This window comes from Amblyomma maculatum, chromosome 1, assembly GCF_055883805.1.
Source record: "Amblyomma maculatum isolate TAMU_Amacu chromosome 1, ASM5588380v1, whole genome shotgun sequence".
Taxonomy (NCBI): domain Eukaryota; kingdom Metazoa; phylum Arthropoda; class Arachnida; order Ixodida; family Ixodidae; genus Amblyomma; species Amblyomma maculatum.
In genome coordinates this window covers 202,445,229-202,465,007 of record NC_139344.1, presented here as the reverse complement: position 1 = coordinate 202,465,007, position 19,779 = coordinate 202,445,229, and the positions used below count along the sequence as shown (strand labels likewise).

At 44.4% G+C, this 19,779-nt stretch overlaps 1 long non-coding RNA gene across 1 annotated transcript; it reads left to right on the top strand.

Annotated features, from left to right (window-relative positions):
- The first annotated feature begins 1,064 nt into the window (after window positions 1-1,064).
- LOC146205368 (uncharacterized) lies at window positions 1,065-14,095 on the top strand. Its single transcript, XR_014703191.1, has 4 exons — window positions 1,065-1,104; window positions 6,386-6,583; window positions 7,344-7,398; window positions 13,894-14,095. It is a non-coding gene; the product is annotated as an uncharacterized LOC146205368 (long non-coding RNA).
- Window positions 14,096-19,779: the final 5,684 nt, after the last annotated feature.

The following is a 19,779-nucleotide window of genomic DNA, read 5'->3' as shown; positions in this document are numbered from 1 at the left end:
TTTTATTTGTTGTAGGCCGTCATTGCACCCGCCACCGCTTAGGTGGTGGACAACGGCTGTTGCAGAGCGCGTCTTTCTCTCCCTCTTCTTTTTCTTTCTTCTCTACTTTCTTCATTCCGCACAAGGCAGCGGAGGAGGAGTGCCCCGCCGGGGTGGTGCAGTGGTAAGGACTACTGTGCCGGAGTGCCCGGGTTTCGACTCGACCTCGGCGGCTGCGTTTCGATGGAGGCGAAACGAAGAGGCGTCCGTGTGCTGTGTGATGTCAGCGCACGCTAAATATCCCAGGTGGCCGAAATTACTCCGTAGCCCTCCACTACGGCTCCTCTTTCTCTCTTTCCGCTTTCACTCCCATCTTCCGTCCTTCCCTTACGGCGCGGTTGAGGTGTCCACAGGAAAGATGTGAGACAGTTACCATGCCTTTCCCTTCCTATAAATTAATCAAGGCAGCGGAGGTGGCTCAGCTACAGAGCCAGTAGCAGGCCCATGAATTTTCTTTTCCATCTTCCTACAGCCACAACTACGGAGCCGAAACACACCCGCTCGCTCCGCACAAGAATATAGTGCCGCCAGAAATTTCGCAGGTGAAGCTCTGGAATGTTATACCATTATAGAACTATTAACCTTATTATTGTATCAGGCTTATACTACAGTACTAGCCGGTACAGCGAGAGTTTAATACGCGGCCTGTCGACAATCTCGCAAAGTGCAAGCAGCGTATGCGGGGCCGGGTGGGATGCGTCTGCCGCTTTTCAGCGCCGCGCGTTCGTAACGAGCGTCTGTTTTTGACAGCGTACTTTGCGCGCTGCCGAAACCGCATCCGAGGCCAGGTACTCGTAACTACATGGCGTAGTAACACAGTTATGAAAGCCCCACCCTCGTAGCTTTGGCTACATTGCCACAGAAGGTGTTCGCTTGCGGCGTATGAGCTGGCCAATGAGAAGCAAACTTATCGGAGCCAATAGAAACTGACGTCAGATTCAGCCAGTAGCGTTCAGACACGATCACCATAGAGGTCCCCCCCCCCCCCCCCCCCCGCCTTTACGCAGTGTTGCTCTACTGCTGTACCTGTGTTAATTGTGCTTCACCGTGTCACACCGCGACCTCGTTAGTACTATACTTCGTTTATTTTTGCCATCAGCTTTGTAGCCTGTTCTGTGTATTTTCAAACCTCCGCCTTTGTTTCCGGTGTCTTGGTTCTGCCGTGGTTCAACGCCGGCCGTCCCTAGCAGCGTCGCTCCCGTGTTCTTTGTGTTTCCGCTGGGAAAGTTGCCGAGGAAGCCATTTTGAAGCAAAACTACTGGACATTGTCTCGATCGAGCAGGCTGCAGTCGTCGCGATGATTTGCTGGCTACACATATCACTTCACGAGAACCGCCCAACGGGCCAGAACGAGCGTCGTATTTGCCTTTCAGCCCAGGAAGGCTTCACTTCGTGCTGCTAGCTGATCGCGTCGGGGGTGGCGTCGGCTTCGCTAAACCTAACTTCGAGCAGGCTGCTTTTCCCGTCTGTTCGGAAGGAGGATATATATGGCTCAATTTTCCGCCCAAGCAGGCTGTTGCTGTCATGTTGGCTCCCTGTGTTGTTTATGATAACTTATTGCAAAGATTCTAGCAGATTGTTTTTTTGTTTTTTAATAGGCGCCCGTTCAGTTGTAAGGAATCGGCTGCGCATCCATTGACACCCAGGGTGGTGATTGCCTTTTAAGGCGAAAGCCTTTAGGCTCACGAGTGTCCCTCCGTGCGTGGGCGCATCCGCGAGAAGTGTCACATTTCGCGAGATTACGTCGCCGGGCGTCTGATCCAGGTGTCCGTGCTGTGCCTTTCATTTGGCGCTTTCTGGAACGCCGCACCACACAGCATACAGAAACAGACGCAGTAAGTACAGCAGGAGTCAGCGACATTTCAAATTGATTTACCGGAAAGAAAACGCGCAGTATCTGTTACAGCTAGAGAAGAACTCCGCGAAAACCCTAAACGCGCCTTAAGGGAAGGGAGGAAGGTGAGAGTAAAAGCGGAAAGAGGTGCCGTAGTGGAAGGCTATAAGTAATTTCGACCACCTGGGAATCTTTAATAGAGAGTTTCAGTACTGCGTGGTGAGCGCTACGAACGCACAGCCCACGTACTTTGCGGAACGCTACGGCATGCATGGTCGCGTACATGCCACGTACCTCTAGTAGGGCGGAAACGCATACGTACGCAGAGGTCCGAAAGCTAACGCGGCAAGCGCAATGGCCTGTGTAGTGCCATCTCGCAGCCATCCGAAAAATGAATTTACCAGCGCAGGAATTCCTGCTTCTTTGCTTTTCCGACAGGCGAGAGATGGAACCCATGCTGGTGCTGCTTTGGTTCGTCGTTGTTGCAGAGGATGAGGGTAATGAATGACATTGATCGAATCGGGACACTACCCCTTGCAAACGTAGTGTAAAGCAAACAGTATATACAACTCCGTGAAAAATTTAAATCCGAAGAAGCAAACAGTTTTTCTGATAGAAACGATGTTATGTCAAAGCAGTGTTCTAAGTTCACAGTGCGCCTATTATGTCATCATTCAATGCAAAGTATACTATGAACCTCGGATAACACATCGCGAAATTATACGAAGTCTCATTAGAGAAGCGGAGTATATTTAAAATGCGACGAAAGGTATGCCGTAAAAGTAGGGAGCATGGCCCATGGAAACATATGCAAAGAAAATTTACCAAAATAATTTTCCGGTTTAGGCCAGCACCAATGAACACAGCAGATGGTTAAAAGTTGGCGAATGTTTTGAAGAAAAAGTATGACAAAATATGCTACGGCTTTTTTGGAGCCAAACAATATTTAACGCGCCTCGATGAAACTGCGTTGTCAAGACCTGCATACGCCTGAAATCTAGCTGTCCGCTCTTTCGAGAGCTTCAACGTTCCCTCTTGAATGCGGCCGCTCAAATGATACAAGCTTTTAAGCTGAAGGTAGTCATCACTGGGCACGAAAAACGAACCGTGCACAGCAGCAGACGACCAACAGTCCGTCTGCTCACACGAATATCGTTCGCGGTCGCCGGCGTCGTCTGCGATTTAATAGAGCGTCGGCTGCGCCGCCGTCTGCGACCGTTCCCTTCCGACGTTTAAAAATGCTTTTTGAATGTAGTTTTGTGTATGGGCCGGTTACTTTGAATGACAGGTATTAAGAAAATTTAGTATATACGGCAACTGTATACAAGAAGCTTCCGCGATTGGAAGAAGCACCCAGCGCGCGTGTATGCGGTATGTGGCTTCACAACACATATTTTAGCGGTGTTTATAAATAGATTACCCGCAGAATGACTTAGAATAATATGTCACACATTTATACAAAGCGCTCGCCAACTTTTAATGATAGGCAGCCTCCATTGGTACTGTACTAAACGAGAAAGATACTCCGGTATGTTGTGTTTACATGTTTTCAAAGGACCCTACCAACTCGTACCCATGTAAGTCTCGCAGGGTTATTTATATACTCCGCGTTTGAAATCACATTTCATATTTTCACAGTCTGTTCTAGGATGTTCGTAGCTGCTCTATACAAAAAACAAAATAATCATAGGTGCCCCATGAAGACAAAAACGGCTTTGAAATCTTTTGCTTCCACATATCCCAGTAAAAAAAAAGTCAATGGGTCCAATTGGGAAGACCAGTCAGATTGAATTGGTTCTGCCAATTCCAAATGGTTTGTCCAATGGGTACTGTCCAACCCAACAGATTTCTTTACTCCCAATTGGGAAGCCAAGTTGGTTTCGTGATTCCCAATTGGGACTGAAGAAACCAACAGGGCATCCCAAGTGGGATTGAATAAACCCATTGAGTTAACGGGAAACCCAATGGGTTACTTCAATCCCAATTGGGATTCCTTTACTCCCAATTGGGACGCCCATTTGAAACGAATTGGGCTTCCAACTGGGCTGCCCATTGGTTCTAATTGGTCCTAAGCAAACATTCCCAATTGGGAAAGTCAAGTCAGTGATATCCTTGACTGAGATGTGCACAGATATACATACCTCTATAAAGCGACAACAATGAAAAATTTAAGTTCTTATAAAAAGTATATGCCGATTAATCTTATTCATTGATTATATCATGTCCACTGTAAGTGCAGGTATAATTAAATAAGTTAACTCTGAATAACAAAGATGTGTCACTGGTCCCAGCAGCCCTGTTCAAAGAATGGAATATAGAAGTCTGCAACCTGTGGATATATACATTGAATCTGTGTTAGTTCCGTGTGTAATTCTTACTTGTCTCTCATGATTTCTGTAAAAAAGGTAATTTCATTCCACTTGTATAAGAGTCGGTTCCCTTATAACTAATTCTGTACAGAAAACATTGAAATTCTCCATTCTTTTTTTTTCAGCTTTCAGCTACGTGAGTTCAAACCATTCAAACCATTTGGGCTCAATGGGTATGCCATTTGAGTTCAATTGGTGAACCATTTGGTCTTTATGGGTGACCAGTTATTCCCAATTGGGAGCACGAATTCATATCAAATGGTCAGGCCCAATGGGTGGCGAAAACACAATTGGTTTTTGACCAATTCATTTCAACTGGGAAATTCCCAATTGGACCCATTAAATTTTTCTGACTGGGATTCTCATGGGTGGTAAGCCTATACATTTACCCCCAGTCTGCGGCGGGGTCTCGAGCGCCTTTGTTTGTAAACACGGCGTTTGTTTATAAATGTAAAGCCCACGAAAAACTTGATACTTACTGCTTCAGGTTTCAGCGATCCTGGCTAGGAAATACACCAGCTAGCAGTAGGAGCGTTCGCGCAATGCATTCATAGAAAACAATTAGTGCGCCGCATAAGGCACAATTCGCGCCCTCTACTGCGGAGCAACAAATGAATTAGAAGTGTTTACTTCTCGCGAAACGCCAAATTGTCTGCAATAAAAAGAAAAGAAACGAACGTGCTGCGTGTTTGCTGCTTATCATGCGCGGCTATATAGCCAAACGTGTCTGTCGAGCTTTCTCATACACGAGAGCAACACGCAGACGGTTCAGCGAACGTACGCAGAGGTAGGGATTTCTGCGTATGCAAGCAACGTATACGCAGTACTCAAGAATCGTGTTGCGTATTACGCATGCGCAGTAAGCAGCACGCAGGCCGCCTACGTACGCAAGGGTTCTGCGTATGCTTGCGTACGCAGTACTAAAACTCTCTAATGTGCACTGGCATCGCACAGCCCACGGACGCTTTTGCGTTTCGCCTCCATTGGTCCAGAGAGCGCAGGTTTAAGCATGACAGTTCAGCACTAATTGAACGAGTAAAACTGCCGAAAAAGACGGGACGTATAGGCCTTGTTTGTGCCTGTGTGTTACGTCCCGTCTTTTCCGCGCAGTTTTACTAGCTCAGTTACTATGAACCAACTAGCCTTTCGGAGTGTATTACTACAGTTCAGCAAACACCCGCGCTAAAGGCTCGGCAACATCGCACTTTAGTGGTCCAAAATGCTCCCCAAAATTTTTGAGCAGATTTCGACTGCGCGCTGTGAGCAGCTGGCTAGTTAAAGCTATGCTGTTGGCGCCGGCTACGAGGAGTCTTGCTGGCCCTTCAGGGCTGATATTCACAGCATTTGACTGGTAGCGAAGCATGCTCCTTGTCTACGCTTCGGGAAACGCGACTATTGCAACGAGTGTTTCTTCTTTCTTTCCTTTTACTTCTCTCTCGATTAACAGACCTCTGCCTGTACGTGTCACCGGTAGCAACTCATCTGGAACCAGCATACTTGCCCGTGAATTTTTCTTTTGTTCATTGCTCACTATAGTAGCAATCTCTGCATGGTACGCATCGTGATAGGTGTGCGACGCCAGGGCGGTATGCTTTGGCTTTCCTATCAGCCGCCATAGTCTGCATACAAACAGGGTGAAGTGCAGTTTCTCAACACGCCGTGGGTCTCACTTTTCACTTCCTTGCGCATGCTTGTAGGTGTTGTTTCTACTCATTGCTATCATATTGCAGTTGTTTGCGAATGCATCTCATACTTTAATGTATAATGTAATGCAGGAAAATCTACAATTATGTTGGAAAACATAGATGTGGCCCATACACGCACAGACATAAAAAATTGTGTATTATTCATATTACTGCACCCACGGCTCCTCAATCCTCAACGGTTACGGCGCACAGATGATCCTGCAGACGTGGGATCCATCCCGGTCGCATTTCGACGAGGGACGAAACGCAAAACGTCTGTGCGTGACATCAGTGCACCTTAAATCGGACCAGCTAGATGCTCCGAACCTCTTCGCTACATACGTCATCCCTCGTATCTACAGTTAAAAATTGCAAAGCTGCACTATTAAAAAAACAACGGCCCACTTGAAGCGTGGTTTTAGAACCTGCAGGGTGTGACATGCTGTTTGTTTTTGCAGGTGACAAAATTTTGCAATGCCTCTCAAGAAGAACACTGCAAGCGAAGGCGAGGCCCCGAAGCTGACCTTATTGAAGGCTAGGTCGAGCAGTGGAGTGGGTCCTGAAAACATCAGCGAGATCGGTCACCAGGCACAGAGAATGCTTTGGGCCATAGAACGCAGAATGTATCCAGAGTGCGGCCATTGGAGCCCCTTCAGGTCAGACCCTTCACCATTCCCCTAGCGATGAGTGCTTAGTGCATAGCCAACTACTAAACTGCATTGGCCAAAAATGTGTTGCTAATTAACAGTGATATATTTAAGCTTATAGGATCAGCCTGCAAAAAGGGAAATTTTGGGGGTGACGTAGGAAGACAAGGGGTAAACATAATTAAGTGAAAGGAAGAAATAGGCAGGGCTTATAGAGAGCAGCCAACCAGTGGCCCCAGTGGACTCCAATGGAAAACGACAGTGGCAAGGGGGCAAGCTAACCTCTCAAACTGGGTACAATCCGCCTGAATGCTTGAGCCTGTTTGACAAATTAGCGCCATTGGAGAAGCTTTAATGTGATGCGAAAACGAACATTTGGCACGTCCCTGTGTTTTTTGCTGGTTGTACTGAATTTATATGAAAACAGGCAGTAAAGAAAAAAAAAAACCCTCATGGCCTATGCGTTGCGTGCCCGCCTGTAGTGCTCCGGGGCCTAGGTTCGAACCGTGGGGGTGTATTTTTTTTCTGATACATGTTTCTCAATTTCGGGTTTAGACCGAACAATGCAGTGCCCTTTGCATTACATATCATATTTTATTCAGTTCCATGCTTGACGTTGCATTTAACATCAGGGTTGTGAAGGGTTTGAAATTCCCTCGTGAGGTTATACATATACTCTGACACAGGGCTTGAAGTACTCTGTGGACAGCCCTGGCATGCGCAGCTACTGGCTGTGCGGTCACTGAATCGACTGTTTTCTTCTGTGCAGTGCGGAGAACTCGTCACCGAGACTGCCTGCCTGTGGTTGTGAACAGTAGAGCGAGGTGCGTGGTAAGATCCATTGATGTCTTGATCTGCTTATCGTAGGTGCGACGCCCACTTCTGGACCTCTCCTCTATAAAATCCGTCGTCAACTCCAAATCTTCAGCACTCTGTAGGCAGCCCTGGCATGCGTAGCTACTGGCTGTGCGGTCACTGAATCGACTGTTTTCTTCTGTGCAGATACGTGCACTTGTTTTGTGATCGCATAGTCTGCCTGGGCTGCCCGACAGGTGTTTTGTGTTGCCGCCATGAATGAGAAATCACCTACCACGATAAAAGAAATAGCTAAGATATTACATGAGCTAGAGAACAAATTTGATCCCTTCCAGACAGAGCTCAGGAATGAGATGCGTGAAATTAGCGACTCTGTTGAGTTCATGAACTCTCATTTTGAGGAGTTCAAGCAGATAATAAATAGCATGCAGCAAACATTGAAAAAAGAAAACAATGAACTATGAACCGCCTTAGTCCGCTCAAAATGAAATTCAGCTAAAACAGTATTCCCGTTCACAGAACCAACAGATTAAAGGACTTCCCTCGAGACCAGATGAAAACCTTGTCGAGGCTGTAATGAAAATTTTTGAAAAGCTAAATGCTTCAGTGTGTCCCACGGATATTGATGTGGTACCTCGAGTTCCCTGCAAAGACAAAGAAAGGCCTAACGTCATTGTAAAATTTACATCACGTAGGGCGCGTAACTTGCTGCTCAACGCTGCCAAAAAGAACAGCCTGTTTCCAGAAGATTTTGGATAAGAAGGTGAGGACAGGGTGTAAATTAATGAACACATGTGCCCGGAAAACAAGATTCTGTTTGGGAAAGCAAATACAAGGAAAAAGGAATACAAATGGAAGTTCCTAAGGGTTGTGAACGGTCGAATTCTTGCGCGGAAAGCAGAAAACTCAACTGTCATTCACATTTTTAAGGAAAGCGATCTCGATTTGATCTGCTAAGTCTTTTTTTCTTATCTCTAAGACGTGGTCTAGTGTGCAACCCAACCCGCTCCCTTATGTATTGCAATGTCCGCAGTATTCACAAAAATATTGACTGCCTTTGTTCCTTGGTGGTGCAACATTCATTCATGTTTGATTTCATCGCTCTGACTGAGACATGGCTGTACCCCGGGGAATTTCACAACATTCCAGGATACTCTTTTTTTTTTCATGTACCAAGGGCAGGTAATAAAAGCATATAAGGGCAGGTAATAAAATGCTTTATTTGTCAAGACATCTTTACATTGTCTCGTAATACCCGAACTTTCTTATACCTTTAATAATGAGTTTGATATACTCATTATAAAGCTCTCAGATATGCTCTTAGCGGTAATATATCGCGCCACCAACAGGAACATGCATATATTCCTCCCACATTTTGAGCGCTTGCTTACATCCCTATCTTGCTTTCGCATGAAAACATTCATTGCAGGGGACTTCAACATTGACGCAATGAAAGAGAGTACGACGTACGACGGAATACTTCAATTTACTGGAAGCCTATGGGTACCATAATGTTGTAAAATTACCGACAAGAGTAACCCTTACCTCGTCATCATTAATTGACCATATACTTCGTAACTTCAGCCCGGATTTGAGCTGGTGCAGTACATATGACTATCCTGTAACAGATCATTTTCCGATTGGCTTTCTTCTTCCCTCTAATGATAGTATTAAAAATACCCCAAGATGTATTTACAATCGTGTAAACTTTAATACTCTAAAGCAATGTCTACAAGAGGTGAATTTAGAACCATCCCACCTAGAAGACACAAATGCTCAATATGACGGGCTTAGTAGAACTATAAGAAATGCGATCTCTCAGTCAACAGAAACACATTCCAAGAAGTACTATACCACTCCCATCTCTCTGTGGATGACCAAAACGATTCTATCACTTATAAAAAAGAAGGATTTCTGGCATTTTAAGCTTAAACAGAAGAAGAATAAAAAATGCTATAGAATGAAATATAACGTTGCACAAAATAAAGTCACTCCTGCCATAAGAAAGTGTAAAAAAAGAATACTACTCTGAATTAATAACCAGAAGTTCTAATGATTCAAAGCTAACATGGCAAATCATTAACTCTGTTAATAAACTAACAGCTGTTGGTTTTGTAATGCCTGACTTTGAAGTTTTGGGAATAATGCTGAATTCATTGGTTGCTTCATTTAATACCTATTTCTGTGAAATAGGCTCATGGATTGCGGACGCATGCCCTTTGGTTGAGAGCCCTGTTGCCATTTCTTAGTTCGGCATCATTCCGATATATTGATATAACCGCTGATGAAATCATCGCAGTTGTTAAGGCCATGCCAGCGAAGCATTCAGCTGGAATAGACGACACCTCTGCTTTTTTACTAAAGGAATGCATTAATATATTAGCCGTTCTACTAAAAAAAATCTTTAATCGCACCTTTCATGAAGCTATTTTCCCAAACTCTTTAAAAGTAGCTAAAGTTATTCCTATATTTAAAAGTGGGGATCATAATGCTTTTGAAAATTATCGCCCCATTTCCATTCTCATCAGCATTAATACTCTATTTGAAAAACTTTTAGCGGCGCGAGTAACAGCTTTGGTGGAACGTGAAGCTATACTCTCCACCTGTCAGCATGGCTTTAGGAGCAATCGATCAACTGGCACAGTGGTCCTCTTAATTTCGAACCTCGTAAATCAGCTATTAAATGATAACAAATTTGTCTTGGGCGTGTTCAGACATTAAAAAGGCCTTTAATTCGGTGGATCACGACATCCTGCTTTGCAAATTAGAGTGCTGTGGCTTTCGCGGTATAGCACTCGAATTTTTTCGCAGTTATTTAAGAAATAGAAAACAGTGTGTTGAATTGCTCCATCTAAAATCAGAGTACAAGGTTGTTGGTGCCGGCGTGCCACAGGGGTCAGTCCTGGGCCTATTCTATTTTCCATATACATTATTGACCTCCTCAAAATACTAAATAAATTTACAGCATTCATGTATGCTGACTACACTGCCTTGATTTGCGCTAGTGAATCATATGAGGATGTGATCAAAAGTGCAAATCTTTAACTTAACTCTATCTCGCATTGGTTTACTAGCAATAAGTTGGCGCTTAACTCTGCTAAAACAAAGTATGTTCTATTCATGTCCCCACGCAAGTTGCCACCAACTCAGACCCTGCATATTAACATTCAAGGCTCTGTCATTAAACAAGTTGATCACATCACTTACTTAGGAATTATACTTGATGAGCAATTACACTGGCAACCTCACATTGAATCTCTCTGCAAAAAGTTATCCCGTGTCTACTTCACACTGTTAAAATGTCAACAGTACTTAGATTCTGTGACTCTAAGAACAATATACTTTTCTTTATTTCACAGTCACCTGTCATATTGTGTTGAATCTTGGGACCATACCTATCCAACATATTTAGAACCACTTTTCAAAATTCAAAAAAGAGCAATTCGGTTCATATCATATTCTAGTTACCATGCCCATACGACGCCTCTCTTCATATCTTTAAAGATACTTCCTCTTCATCTAATAATTCAGCATAAAACTGTGATAATGGTGCACCGTTCGATCACCAGCAACTATCCTTTACCCTCATCTTACTTTGTCTCCTCACAATACAGATCACGAAGAGCAGCGAAAAACAATTTTCTCATCCCAATTAGCAAAAATGTGTATGGCAAAAGAACTCTTCTGTCTGTAGGGACTACAATATGGAATGAAATCCCTATAGAAATAAAGCAAAATACCAACTTCTCTGCACTGCTAAAGTCATACTATTGCAATAGGTTTTGACTCTTTTACTCATTTTGAAATTTTGCCAAATGTCTGTGCTGTCTACTAAATAATTTTTTTTTAACATTATGTGCATGGATCCCAACTAGCCTGCGAGCTAGGGATCCAGATGCTTGCTGCAATGTTCCTTGTGTTGGTTTTGTTGTGTTTTTAAAAAAAAAAGTTAGAGGGGAGGTTGTTTGAGACCCTCCGCCAACAGTATTTTAGACCATGCCGAATTATTTGGACCATGCCGGTTTTGTTTTCTCCCATCGATATCGTTAAATGCACCGAATATATTGCATGACAATGCAGTGCTATCAATTTTTGCATTCAAAACTTTATGAAGCAAAGGAAGCCACTAAAACCTCTTTAGCCCCCCCTCCTTTCCTCCCCCCCCCCCACTCACACACACATTGAATTATAGAAAAGCAAAACATTTTTTGAAATGCTAAAAACTGGTACAGACTCTAGGCTCCAAACGTTGGGTACTGAGCCCATCCAGGACATAGACAATGAAAAAAGAATTGAAATAATTCAATTTTGTTAAGAATTATGGAAAGAAAATAACGCAGCATTGGAGAGGAGAATGGCTGTGCTGCAAAACAAAAACGCATTCCACAATACATTGCTCGAATACGCGTCCACGAAGGAGCTCAACACTGCATCTTCAAGAAATGGAATCATGTGATGACAGGGACTGCACATCTGAGGACAGCCAGTGCGTGCGGAATCACTTCGTTGACCTGTTGGGTTTCGCTTACACGCTAACAAGATACATCAGCCACTAAACATCCGAACAGAGGATGGGAGCATAATATGCATGCTGTATTGTCAATTGTGAAGGTCCATCGCAGCCAGTGTTTATTAGGCACCAGTCCTGCATTTAAAAAAAAAACAATACCAAGCTCTTTTGTATACGCGTATTCATACAACATACTATGGAATGCCAGTGATCAAGGCCGAGCGCCGGGCGCAGTAACAAGTTGAGTCTGGCTAGTGCTGGACTCGAAAGCATACTGCGGTGGCTGACGCAGTGTAACGACACATCGCAGACATGTTTTACACCCGGAAGCAATATAAAACCCTTTCATGGACGCGTATTTGAGCAATGTACTAAGGAATGTGCCGGAGCAGCGAGGGTAATTAAGGAGCAGTAAGGAGGGTTTTTTCGTTTGTAGCTACACTGATGTTGCCATTTGCAATAAGTTTTGGCAGTGCAGTACTGCTTTACGAAGCAAAATGGGAATGCAGGCATCGTAGACAAGTCGATTGTCTATGCCTCCGTCATTTTTTGCTCTAAATGCGAGCAAATAGCACGGAAATCATAGCAAAAAACAGACGCAGCTAGCGCGACGGCAGCACGCCGCTGCAGTGCAGCCGAATCACTCAACCTTCCAACATGTCATTGGGTAGCGCGGTTCATTGAAGGTCCAATAGATGACAGCAGTTTTGCATAAGTATTTAGGAAAGCAGGATGGAGAAATAAAGAACATTAAACGACAGGTAAAGAACATAGTGCTAAAAACTGGAATAATTCAATGGAAAAGAAGCCAACCCTAGATGTACATAGGAAATGGAAAGCTCTGATTAAGAAGGAGACCTTTGATGACAACTCAAGAGGCAGCGGCCTTCTCTTTGAAGCTAGATCAGGATGTCTTAGAACTCAAAGTTACAATAAGAAGCCTAATCAAGAAAATGAAACTTGTGCTATATGTGCAGTAGATGCCCAGAAACAATTGAACATCTTATACTGGAGAGTGGCAGTATCCGATGCAGTATCAGATGTCGATGCAGACATAGTCACTATAGCCGAGGCCCTGGGCTTTAGAGGTAACAAAGGAAGCATGAATGAATCAGTGGTAGAGATATAGCAAAGATTGGTGGATAAAATAGCAGGGAGGAGACGCATGGAAGATGACCGAAATTAAACAAGGGTATTTAAAGATAACCCGTGTCTGAAAGTAAAGTCGTTAAAGTTGAGGGGCTATCGAGGTTAAAAAGCATAAAAAAGAAAGGTTGAGCATGATGATGACTATCACCTCCCCGTTTCAAAGGGAACGCTCTTAACGTCCATCCATTCGTCTCGCATCCCAACCGGACCATGGTTCTTGATGGTGTGCCCTGGCACAGGATGGCGCTAATGGGGCAATTGTGAAAGTGCTCTTTTTTTTTCCTCAGCATACCATTGTAAGGAGCACACGTCCAGAGCATTGTTTGTTGAGCCACATGCACAGGACCGACAGGACTGCATTAGGATGCACTGTGGTAACATGCAGATTGTGAAAGATACTGCAGTACACAAGAAATACACTTGCTCTTCCCATGTGGCACAGAAAATGTCATGAAAGCACTGCTTTACCAGTTGTCCTTGTGGAGTGTTAAGAGAGCTACTGCAGCATTCCTGCTTTTTGTTTGACTCCAATGCAAAATCTTCCGAAGTGCACAACGGAACTGAACTTGCACATGACTTGTTCTGGGAGAACTTCCTCACGGACAGGCACAGGCATGCACCACAACCAAAGCTGCATCAAGCAAATATCCATAACTTCTTGCACAAGCTGATGGCTGCTATATCAACATTGTGAATGCTTGTTGTGGCAGTGGCACATGCCTTGCCTGTTCTCTTTCTTCATGCATAAGCACTGATGGGCTGCACATTTCGTTATTTATTCAGCCAAATAAGGTTGTGTTCTCATTTATGTTCACTCAGTGGCTTGTCTTTGTCCAACTTGCAGGAACTGAGTGATGCATACCTGGTCAGCCAATTCGGAGACACCATCCTTTGTGCCTTCCAAGCCAAATGAGAGACCATAACACCAAAGGACATACTGTAGGCCAGACGGATCCGTGGAGGACACACCTAAAAGTTTCAATGTTCTTCCCTTCCCTCTTACTTGTCTCTTTCCCTCCTTGCTGTACACATTTTTGATTTTCCATCCCACCGAGTAAATCTTTTTTTCTAATATTTGCTCATCTTTAATGCATTGATCTTGTCATTGTGAAATGCTCTTGCATCGCCTGGTACTGCAAAGCCTTTTCAGCCACAAAGAGCTCTTCTCGCACATGGAAATTTTAATGTTATCATGCGCACAACCAGATGATAAGGGTATTGGGGGAAACAACTCTTGGGGAATCAGAGGTTGCTGTTAAGTTCAGTCTTTGCCATCCAGCACATAAAACTAGCCCTCCCCACTCTCCCTCATTGCAAGAGAAGCATGAAAAACGTACTGAAGCTTTGTTGCAGGTTGTTTGGAACTCGAGCCAGCTTTGACACTCCACACAGCCAGTTAGGGGTAGATTATATTTTGGGGCACGAATTGATGGTCTGGGCTTCCTTCCTTGTGCAACAAAGTGCTGGCGGCCCAAAGCTTGCTTTCGGGAGGCTGTTGGCAGAGGGTTACCTTTCTATGGTGCATTCTTTGTCACCCACTTAAATCTATTTGCCGTAATTTGGGTATTAGTATGCGTACCCCTTCTCCTATCACCATCAGTGTAACGCGGCAAAGCCAACTTTACAAAACACTTTAATGTGCAATGGCAGAGCTGAGCGTGTTGTGTGGCAACGCCCATTTAAGAGGCGCGCCATTCTCAAACACTGCGAAAAGATGGCAATTGTAGAATTCGAAGAAGCCTTTGCAGCTAATCACTAGCCCTTAATTTTTTTCACCAACGTAACTTTCAAATAGGAAGCCTTTCTATCAAGAAAACAAAGCAAGAGACAAACGTCATGTTATTTAGTTCAGTTGCAGGTTGCTCATGGCTTGCGTTAACTCATACTCCTCTCCGATAATGCAACTGGATTTTTTTTTTTAAACCATGTTTAATCTGGTTTTGGCCCCTCATTTTTGCATTTTTCTTCCCCTCCACGAACTCCTATTTGGGAGAATGAGCGGGAAAACTCTCGTACCACTCCCTGATGCTCGGAACGGTTATGATGCAAAACTACGATCATATGCAACATATGGCCAGGAACCATATACATTGTGCTATTCCGATTTCATGACAAGTTTGGCCGCTACAAACGTAGCAGCCGCATTGTGAACCATTAGATCCACGCATGTAGCCCCGTCAGCTGACTGCACAGAGTGCATGGGTCCAACAGAGTGCAGATGTTCAGCGTGGAAAAGCATTGCAAATTCCCCGAAAACTCTTATTTCTCTTCTCACTGGACTGTGCGTTGGGGCATTAGCTGCGATCGGAACAGCAATTGGAAGCAGCTTTATTAATGTGCTCAGCCATGCTACATATCCCTAATCTATATGCATCTCAAAACTGTCACAATGTGCCCCAAGGCCTAACAAGAATATGAGTACACGAAACTTGCATATAATTTTAACAGAGGGTAGGGTGCCAAATACCCTCCATTAGGCGTAAAAATAAAATTTGTGTTTTGCTATGTGGTTATTTTTGGGCTATATTTGGCTCACACCTGCTCACTCTAGCCGTTTCCTGCCTCCTGAGGTGAAGCTGGAAAAGGACGTTACTATGTGGATGAGAGTTTGGGTTTAACAACATTAAATGGCTCGGCTCTGGCTAAGAATTTCGAGGAAGAAAATGTAAAGCGGATAATTGGGCTAGTTGGTATGCCATTGATTATGAGGCAGCGCACCAGGAAACACATATACAGGACATAACGCTTGTCCCCCTTTCTGTCTATGTGTTTCCTGGCGCGCACCCTTGTAATCAAAGAAAATGTGAGTGAGGAGTGTAGTCTTCTCTGTCGGTTAAGGACACATCTGTTGCCGACATGCCGATTTTGAATATCTGCAATGCTGCACCCCGCAGTACCTACTATCTCACTGTATTCAGGACAGTTTTAAACAACCCACAGGAACTGCTATGAGAGTGTCCATTTCAGTCACAACGGTTATTGTTGCAACACCAGCCGCTTCGCTTCTTCAGCGTAGTCTCATCTCCGCCGTGGCGCTGACTGCACGAATGACCTTGAGCCAAGAAGAAAATAGTTCCGAGGCATAAAAAAGGTTTGTGGTTCTTAGAGTCAATCCACACAGGACGGTGCCTCCAATTAGCCTCGCAAGGCATCTCTGTAGAACCTTCTAGAGAGCGGACACCATGTCTTGCTCTCCAGAAAAAAGGAGCGAAAAGAACCGAATTGTCTCTGGCCTTCACAAAAACGGTTCCTCTACCTACTTCATTCTGTGTAATCGTCCAAAAGTGGACGATTAACAAAAACAATTCTACCTCTGGCACAAGCGCACAAGTCAAGGGCAAAAATGCATTCATATTTTGTATGTACCTACATGTACAGTCTTTGTCAAAAATATACGGCCCAAGGGTTTCGCTTTTAAGTCCAGTAACGCAGCGCCTGGTAGCAATACTGCAATATGAATGTAAGCAAGAGCAGAATGAGGACGAGCTTTGTCATCTATGAGATTTTGAACGCCAGTGTTGCGATACGAGCCCCGTTATGGGGCTTAGAAGGAAAACCCCTGGGCCGTATACTTTTGACAAAGACTGTACATTAACTCTGCAAAAGCAGTTAGATTCCTTTATACAAGAAAAGGGTGAAAACGCAGAGGAGAGTAGGGTACCAGCCACTCTTTCTTCTCTCAAATAACACAAGTCGCATTTAAAGGCTACAGAAAGGTGTCGGTAAAACATTGACTCATATCCTCGGAAAAGGTCTACAAATGACCCAGAAATAATTTCCACCATCAGACGCCTTATCCCCTCCCCCGAAAGAAAAAGCTCCCATTTGTAGTGCTTGGCTTCATACACTGGCCAAACCAAGTACTTCTCCGAGAGAATTAAGAAGCACAAAGCTGAGTTGAGAGAGTTGCAGCGGGAATAGCTTACAGCCACACGCATAACACTGCTGGTGATGTTTTGAAGTGAAAGCTTCATTATGCTAGGTAGAGCCGGTCTTCATGTGCACATGTGCTTCAGGTTGACGTTCAAGGAGCAGGAGGACAAGTTGTTGCTATGCGGTTCAAGTGTCCACAGAGAAGTGTAACAGATACTGTGGCTTTTTTTTTCCTACAAACCAACACACGTCAGCGTGGGCAAAGCCATTGACTTTCACGAAACCACAGGATTAAGTGTGGCATAAGGCCATTTGCAGAGAGCAGTTCCAGTCTCCCTAACAGGTGTTGCCACTAGGATGGCCGTCATTTCTGGCCATCGGAATGCATCAGTGTGCTGTGCGGACTGCTGCTGCACTGCTTGTGTAAGAATTCCGACAGAGTTCTTAGCACCACTGCTTTGGTGCTGGTATAATGTCTTGTCGAAGCAATTTGCGGGAATGACCCTGGGGCTTATTGGCGTAAAAATATGAGACGCTTTCTGCATATGCATGATGTATGTCATGGCCTAGGACGTCGTTTTTTTTTTTTTTTCGAATGTGTACCACGAGCTGCAATGTTTTTCTTTTTGGAGAAGAGAGTGTTTGTGAGTTATAGGGAAAGGACAGTTATAAGCAACTCGAGCCAGCTAGCCGATTTCAGTGCTGCCAGTAGCTGCAGGAATGCGAGAACGACCTTGACATTTTCGCAGGAGTTTTGTACTGCTGCATTATTTTCATAGGATATTAAAAAGTATCTTCATGGGACTGATGTCTACGCATGCATAATGAATTCATTGTGCAAAGAAGGAAGGTCAGTGCATGTCTGAATCTATACATATACTTAACACCATGGCAGCTCAATGCTTCCATTGAGCAGCCGTGAGCTCATGATGCAACACTTGTAATAATTGCTTATTTTACCAAACTAATGCATGGGTCAATGGTGAAATTTACCAATAACACCCGAGCGTGAACGCCGCTGAGTGCCTTTATGAAGCGAGCAGCGTAATAGCCTTTTAAATCTAGGACGTTTACGAGAGGTAAACTAATATCTGGACAGTTGACGGGGGACTACATACGCATGCATATTCAGTAGTAAATATTGTGCACAATGCTGAACGGTGAACATAATCTACGCCTCAACCAGCATGGCCTGAATATGCACTTTTGCTCTTGTGGCAAGAAGACTGAAAAGAAAGGCACGCAGCCAAAGAAAAGAAGAAGGAAGACTAGGGACGAACACAGCAAAAGAAAGGTTTTAGGTGGTACTCGGCTTGTAATTTATTCAGTCTGACAGTAAAATATGTTGTCCACAACGAGCGTTGGAGACAGAATCGATTTAAAAGCAAATCACGCTCCAACAGCCGACGGGTTTGTCGACACGTTCTAGCCAATGCAGGCTAGGCAGTCGGAAGGGCGCATCAAATTAACAAGGGGGCTAAATTAAAGAATTTGTAGCACCTATACACACAATGTGCATTCACATAAAGTTTCTGTGCTATCCACACCTCATTGACCCCAGAGATAGCGTGTAGGCAGCACCTCACATCCGGGCGGCAGTGCGGGTAGCCGTCGAAACCAGAAGGCCGGTAATGGCGAAAGGGTCACGTGAGCAAATATAGCAGTGCCATGCACTCGTAAAGCATCTATAAATATACTGCATCTTTGTCCAAAACATCCAACCACCTAAAGTGTAAGCTTATGGACTACCTTGGAGTTGCACCACAAGGTCATGGCTTTGACTTTTGAATGGCATTTCAAACTTGGAGCTGAGAGAGAGGAAAGGAGTGGAGCAAGTGATTGATCGTGTAGATGACGTCACGGCGCACCATGAAAACAGCCACAACGTCAATTGATGGGTATAAGAACGATGACTAACCGCGCCTCGACTCGGAGCCAGACATGGACGCCAGTGGTGAGGATGCTGTGCTTAGCACGTCATATTGATGCCAGTTAAACCGGGCTAAGAAATAGTTCTACCAAGCATAAGTATGCTGTAAAGTTTTAATTGAATAACCTTTGCTAATTTGTTTATCTTCTTTCAATCATCTGTCTTCTGTTGTTAATTCGAACAAGTAAAGAAAAATATTTCCCTAGCTGCGGCACTTCTTATATTTAGATACGGCCGGCAGAAATGAAACGAACAGGAAGGAGACAGAGAAGGGAAAGAAAGAAGGGATGGGAGAGTGGTATGTAAAAAACTATACAAAATATAAAAAATATAAAAAACTGCAGACAGTGCGCAGATCGCCTGCTATTGTCGTATTAGCTTAATACGTTACACTTTCCGGCTATTCAAGACACGTGTGCAAAAGACTGTGTAGTGCATGCGTTAAATTTTGCGCAGTATGCCCTGGCACCCTGCTGCTATAGTATACCACCGCATCCCCACATACCAGAGGAGTGGTGGTGCGCACTCACGAGTTCAAGGTTAATTTCCTCCCAGCCGCGAAAACGGTTACTCCCCATAAAGCTGAAGAGGTAACTGCCATTGTTTTCACCATTGGCAACACTAAAGCCAGATGTGTTTTACCAGATTAAAAAAATTACTGTGGCTTAGCCCTAGCTAAGCACGATTATACAAGCGAAAGCTTTGTTATGCTTGTTTAACTCTGTTGCTTAAAGGGCCACTGTCCAGAGAAGGACCTATCAAGCGAAGGAGCCCAGTGTTTCGATCAGGTACCGAAGATAGTCTTTGCAAAATGCTACAGTGACACGCGCGCCGCAAAGCAACGAAAATACAAATCAAAGCTCTCTCATGCTCTCCTTCGGGAAGCCAGCTTTTCCGTTCCCTGCGCTGGCCCGTCGAGCCGCAGCA